The sequence below is a fragment of the Aegilops tauschii genome, chromosome 5, assembly GCF_002575655.3.
Source record: "Aegilops tauschii subsp. strangulata cultivar AL8/78 chromosome 5, Aet v6.0, whole genome shotgun sequence".
Taxonomy (NCBI): Eukaryota; Viridiplantae; Streptophyta; class Magnoliopsida; order Poales; family Poaceae; genus Aegilops; species Aegilops tauschii.
This window is the reverse complement of record NC_053039.3, coordinates 282,599,046-282,606,472: the sequence shown is the minus strand read 5'-3', so window position 1 is coordinate 282,606,472 and position 7,427 is coordinate 282,599,046.

The following is a 7,427-nucleotide window of genomic DNA, read 5'->3' as shown; positions in this document are numbered from 1 at the left end:
AAGAGTAAGAAAGATTCTTCAACTAGTAGTAACAACAACCATGCTAAATCCAATATTGTTGCTTCTAATATTCTCTTGATTCCACTAATGATTCTCTTAGCCAAGTTACTCTTGAGCAAGAAAATAGCTTATTGAAGGGAATTATAGAGAAAGGTGTCTACAAGAGCCTTGCCGGAAGTAAACAATTTGAGGAAATTGTACGCAAGCAAGGAAGGCACCGGAAGAATCAAGGAATTGGTTTTGAACGAAAGTTCAATGCCAATGGAGTTGAGTGGGAAGAAGATCAATACCCCAAGACGAAGTTTGTTCCTCAACAAGAGAAGTATGATCCCACTTCTTTCCAAGGATCACAAGCTCAAGATGATCTTCCACCACAAGACCACAAGCAAAAAGGCAAGGACAAGCTTCAAGAGGAGATTGATGCATTTGAAGAAGCTCCCAAGGCCTTGGTCAAGTGGGTTCCCAAGACTACAACAAGTTCCACTTCATCAAGTACGACTACAACTCCAAGGATTCTCATCAGGATGGTGTGGATCCCAAAGAAAAAGAACTAGAGAGTTATTGAGGGTGACTCCGCCAACATACTTCACTCATATCTTTTGGCAAGGACATGTGCAAACAACTTCCATATCTTGCACTAGTCCAAGGAGTCACAAACCCTCTTGTTGGTAAGACAAGAGACAAGGTAACCTAATGCTTTCATGGACATCATCTTACGTAAACATCACTCAATGTCTATGGATATCCTTGTTTGTTCCTTGTGGGACTAACCCGTGTAGGTATTGAAAGTGCAACTCACTCCAATGGATTGCTCCAAATGATCTACATCAACATTGAGCATCTACATCTTCAACGCCTACATGAAGTCATCATCGACAAAACCCAAGGTTAGTTCATCCCTCTTAGGGGGGATATCACATCTAGGGGAGCTTTACTCTAACCAGTTGAGCTAAAGCAACTCTAATGATGTGAACACAACAATGCTTTATGTAAAAGTGGTAACCCCACTTGTGCTTAAACGATGAGTATGACCTATGATCAAATGTTCTCATTTGACTCCTAAGTCAATATACTCATATATAGATGACCTAGTCATTGCCAAATTGCTTGATAGATGCTAGAGTGATTGTGCATGCTTTGTCACATATTTCATTTGCCATTTTATTGTGTGAGCATGTTGATTGCATATTTTACTCATTTGAGGACATCCATTTGTTGCTTTGATTGTTTGGCTTTTTCTCTTTTGCCAAATGGATGGACAAGAATGCCTAAGAACTCCCTCTAGCTATCTATGCTTTTCTCGTCTCAAACTCTATTCATGCCACATCACAAAGTTTGATCAAGTCAGATTCGAACGACTTTGTGTGAGGAGCACTTGGAGTCCCCGATTCGTCATAGGCTTAAACTTCCAAAACCTCTTTGTGCATTTCGGTATGACCGAGTCATCCACTTCGGGCACACCGAGTTCACTAAGTTGATCTAGGTTTTCCATCTCGGGGCAACCGATTTGAACTTTTCAGTCACACCGAGTTGCAGTAACCACTTGCAATTCTGTATCTCGGTGCCACCGAGTTGTTCCACTCGGTCACACTGACAGGGTCGGGATATATAAAACCACGGGTGAGATTTTGGAAATTTCTTCAAACTCCTCACCCCGCGCGTGTGTCCTGCTCTGCCTCCTCGGGTCTCCGGATCATCTTCTCGCCGCCAGCGAACTCTCGCCGCTGGTTTCTGTCGTCGTCAACGGATTTTTGCTCCGCCGTTGCCGTCGTAGCGAACTCCCGCCGAACTAGGGTATGGGTTCGACTCTATGTGCTATTCCTTTAACTCTGATTCATAGCACATTGCTTTTCCATGATCATGACCACGTATGCAAACAATCCATCGACTGAAAACTTCCTTTAGGTTAGATTGGATTTGAAAATTTAGGGTTAGGTCTCCGCCGAACTCATCTCGGACCGACCGAGTTGTAGAAATCGGTCTCACCGATTTGGCTTAGGCCATAGCACATGCATTTTCGGTCTGACCGAAAACTGCACATCGGTGCGACCGAGTTCGACTCTCTGTGAAACCCCAACAGTCTTGGTGCCACCAAACTGTGACTCGGTCTGACCGAGTTCACTAGTTTAGGCTCCAAAATTGCTTCGGTATCACCGAGTTTAACAGATCGGTAGCTCCGAAATGCTTTCTGTGGAGAACTAAAACTAAGTTTTTGAGTCATCTATTTTGCAAAAACTCTGCACTTTGTGATGCTCATCCACTCTACCTCATCTACATCTATTCACAGGGTTTAATGTCAGTAAGATTGCCAAGATGTCTGTCCAGAGTGACAGTCAGAACAGATCTGAAGAACATGTGCAATTGAGTGAGGGTTCAGATCCCTCAATCAGCTATGATGAGGGCAGTAGAAGCACACCTAGCAACTTGCCCAAGGTAGCCACCAGAACCAGGAAGAAGAGAACCTCAGACTCTGAGGATGAGGATTATGTGACCGTTGAGGATGAGGCCACCTCAAAGAAGAAATTGCTGAAGAAAGAATATGGCATAGCTGCTGCAACAAAGCCAGAGTTGCACAAGAAGGCACCTGCCAGAAGAATCCCAATGTCAAAGCCAAGGAAAGCTCCAACAGGAGAAACCATGAAATTCACCATAGAATCAAATGATGGTGAAGCAGTAGGAGATGACAAGAAAAAGAAGAGGGCAAGAACCACAACTGCAAAAGTTCTTGGAAAATCAACTATGGTAAGAGATTCTGAAGAAGAGGATGCTCCAGCACCCAAAGCTCAGAAGCTCATGGGAGATGCAATCAAGTCAGGGGCTGCTCCATCAAAGCCCAAGTCTGCTCCCAAAGCTCAAGCTCAGAAACCCCCAAAGCCCAAGAGAAACACTAGAAGTATTTCTGCTGAAGAGAAGAACAAGGCCCCAGTGCCTCAAGCTGAAGAAGAGGATGATGAGTCTCTTATTTTGAGAAAACTGAAACCCAAGATTCCAGACCACAATGATGCTCATCCAGTGGCTGAAGACATGCACATCAGAAAAGATGTTGGACTGAGATTATGGAGACAGTCTGATCCCTATGATGTGAGGAGAAGGACTGCAGTTGATTACAGTTTTCATACCAAAGAACAACAAGACTTCTATGAGACAATTTTGCTTGATAAGAAGCCAATTGTATGTGACATGAGATGGGTTGATTGGGAATACATCAAGGAGAAGGCAGATCACTTCCCAGGAGTCTATGACAGCTTCAAAGCATGTGGAGTTGACAAATTTGTTGGGCAGAAGCTCACAAAATGGAATGATGAGCTGATCATGCAGTTCTACTCCACTGCTCACTTTTACCCAGATGGGAAGATCATATGGATGTCTGAAGGTACTAGGTACCAATCCACTGTTGAAGAATGGGCCAAGCTGATCAATGCCCCACACGAACATGAAGATGACTTGGATGTGTATGCCAAGAAGAAGAAAGACCACAACTCAATGGCAAACATGTACAAAGAGATCCCAGATAAAGCTTTGGAGACACACAAGCTTGGATCTGTACATTACTTGTTGTCTGGTCTGCCTACCATCAACACAATCCTAAGGCACACTCTGCTACCCAAGTAAGGAGATCACAAGATGATTAGATGACATTCCATCAACCTGCTACAACTATTTGATGTCCCTCAAAAGTTCAAAGTCATGAGCCTGATTGTAGAGACAATCAAGAGGACACCTGCTGACCAAAAGAGAAGCTGTGGGTATGCTCCACATATTCAGGAGCTCATCAATGCTAAGATGGGCGCAGGTACATATTTGTTGGACAAGGAGCATCTACCCCTATATCCTGAATTTGAAGACAACAAGGTTGTAATGAATTAGGATGAACCATCATCAGCTCAAGCACAAGAGAAGAGAGCAAAAGCTAAAGCAGAGAAAGCTGCCAAGATGCCCAGTGTTGAGGAAGCATCTCAAGTTTTCCTGAAGAGCAAGCAAGATCAGCTTGCATATCTGATCCAATCTACACTGAGGATTGAGAAAAGCCTGGCCACCCTGACTCAAAACCAGGAGAGTCTGGAGAGGATCATAGAGACAAAATTTTATGAGCTTGATCTGAAGGTTACTGAGATACAAACAGCAGTTGAGCAGCTCCAGGAGGATACACAGGAGAAGAAGGGGAAGGCTACTACTGATGCTTTTAAGCGAGTGCCTAGAGGTCAGAGGTCTGCTGCAGTGCATGTACCTGATTCTAGAGCTACAACATCAGCACTAGCAGCCACAGCTTCAGTGCCAGCTCCAGCAGCCACTCCACCAGCTCCAACTACATCAACAGATGCCTTCTTCCTTGGAGTTCTCTCTACACCACCTCCCGAAGACCAAGCCTGAGAGACGCATAGCACTATGCATTTTCAAACATTTTGGTAACTTGTTACCAAAGGGGGAGAAATATGTATAGATCATAGGCTTCGAGAGAGAGTGTTTTGCCTTTTATCTCTCTTGTTTTTGGTTGAAACTTTTTGTGTGCTTGGTTGATACACTATGTCTTTGTCTGTGTGAGATACTTGTGATTGATCATATGCTACATTAATGCTTGCTTGGATGATGTTATCTCTTATATTCCATATATGATCATTCACTTTGCTTGGTGATGAGTGCATGCTTTTAATTTTTATCATTTTGAGCGCTCCGCCAAGATGTATGTGACATGGAAGAGTGACCCATGATCCTAATCGATTGTGCATTTGCATTCAAAAGCAAATTTTAAATAATGCACAAATTTAGGGGGAGCTCTTGCTTATCACATACTTCTCAAAGCGATGATGTATTTCAATCTTATGATCATTTGTCGAAGCTTTGATCTATATGTTGTCATCAATTACCAAAAAGGGTGACATTGAAAGTGCAACTATCCCTGGGTGGTTTTGGTAATTCCTAACAGCATATAGCTCATTGAGCTAATACTATTTCAAGATAAATATCTCAGGAAAGCTCAATGATTGGCATGGCATGGATTAGAAATGTGGACCCCTCAAAATGCTAAGGACAAAGGATTGGCTCAAGCTCAAAAGCTCAAGACTCTACATTTTACTTTTAGTGATCCAAGATCACATTGAGTCCATAGGAAAGCCAATACTATTAAAAGGGGATGAGGTGTTGCTTAATGGGTTACTTGCTCAAAATGCTTAGTGATATGCTCCAAAATCCTCAACCACTTTCTCATATCCACATATTTCCCAAACCAAAAGTCAAACTCGGCCCCACCGAAACTTTCTATCCGGCGCCACCGAGTTCAGTTGACATAGCCACTGCCACAAAACCCTAGTCTTTTCGGTCTCACCGATAGGAATCTCGGTCTCACCGAGATGGGATTGCAAACTCTTTGTTTCCCTTCGTAACATTTTGGTCCAACCGAAATGAGCGATCGCTCCCACCGAGTTCGCAATGCAAACTCTCTGCTTCCCCTTCGTAACATTTTGGTCCAACCGAGATGAGCGAATCGGTCCCATCGAGTTTGCCTGACCAACTCTCTGGTTAGCTTATTACCAAAATTGGTCTCACCGAGTTTGTGTAATCAGTCCCACCGAGATTACGTTATGCCCTAACCCTAATGAAATCGGTCTCACCGAGTTGACATATCGGTCCCACCGAAAATCCTAACGTTCACATTTTGAACTAAATCGGTCTGACCGAGTTTCATTATTCGGTCCCACCGAGTTTGGTGATTTGTGTGTGACGGTTAGATTTTGTGTGGAGGCTATAAATACCCCTCCACCCACTCTTCATTCGTGGAGAGAGCCATCAGAACATGCCTACACTTCCATCATACATTTTCTGAGAGAGAGCCACCTACTCATGTGTTGAGGTCAAGATATCCCATTCCAACCATATGAATCTTGATCTCTAGCCTTCTCCAAGTTGCTTTCCACTCAAACCATCTTTCCACCAAATCCAAATCTGTGAGAGAGAGTTGAGTGTTGGGGAGACTATCATTTGAAGCACAAGAGCAAGGAGTTCATCATCAACACACCATCTATTACCTTTTGGAGAGTGGTGTCTCCTAGATTGTTTAGGTGTCACTTGGGAGCCTCCGTCAAGATTGTGGAGTTGAACCAAGGAGTTTGTACGGGCAAGGAGATCGCCTACTTCATGAAGATCTACCCTAGTGAGGCAAGTCCTTCGTGGGCCATGGCCATGGTGGGATAGACAAGGTTGCTTCTTCGTGGACCCTTCGTGGGTGGAGCCCTCCGTGGACTCGCGCAACCATTACCCTTCGTGGGTTGAAGTCTCCATTAACATGGATGTACAATAGCACCACCTATCGGAACCATGCCAAAAATCTCCGTGTCTACATTGCGTTTGCTCCCTCAAAACTCCTCCCTTTACCTTCATGTGCAATATTTTACATTCCGCTGCTATACTCTTAGACTTGCATGTGTAGGTTGGTTGCTTGACTAGTGCTAAGTTGCTAAAATCTGCCAAGACTTAAAATTGGGAAAAGGCTAGATTTTTATTTGGTCAAGTAGTTGATACGTCTCCAACGTATTTATAATTTTTGATTGTTCCATGCTATATTATATTCTGTTTTGGATGTTTAATGGGCTTTATTATACACTTTTATATTATTTTTGGGACTAACCTATTAACCGGAGGCCCAGCCCAAATTGTTGTTTTTTGCCTATTTCAGTGTTTCGCAGAAAAGGAATATCAAACGGAGTCCAAACGGAATGAAACCTTTGGGAACGTGATTTTCGGAACAAACATGATCCAGAGGACTTGGAGTCTACGTAAAGCAATCAACGAGGAGAGCACGAGGCAGGGGGGCACGCCTACCCCCCCAGGCGCGCCTTCCACCCTCGTGGGGCCCACGTTGCTCCATCGACGTACTTCTTCCTCCTATATATACCCATATACCATGGAAACATCACAACAGGAAAAAAAAGCCTATTTCCACCGCCGCAACCTTCTGTACCCGTGAGATCCCATCTTGGGGCCTTTTCCGGCGCTCCGCCGGAGGGGGCATTGATCACGGAGGGCTTCTACATCAACACCATAGCCTCTCCGATGATGTGTGAGTAGTTTACCTCAGACCTTCGGGTCCATAGTTATTAGCTAGATGGCTTCTTCTCTCTCTTTGGATCTCAATACAAAGTTCTCCTTGATCTTCTTGGAGATCTATTCGATGTAATCTTCTTTTGCGGTGTGTTTGTCGAGATTCGATGAATTGTGGGTTTATGATCAAGATTATCTATGAACAATATTTGAATCTCCTCTGAATTCTTTTATGTATGATTGGTTATCTTTGCAAGTCTCTTCGAATTATCAGTTTGGTTTGGCCTGCTAGATTGATCTTTCTTGCAATGGGAGAAGTGCTTAGCTTTGGGTTCAATATTGCGGTGCTCGATCCCAGCGACAGAAAGGGAAACGACACGTATTGTATTGTT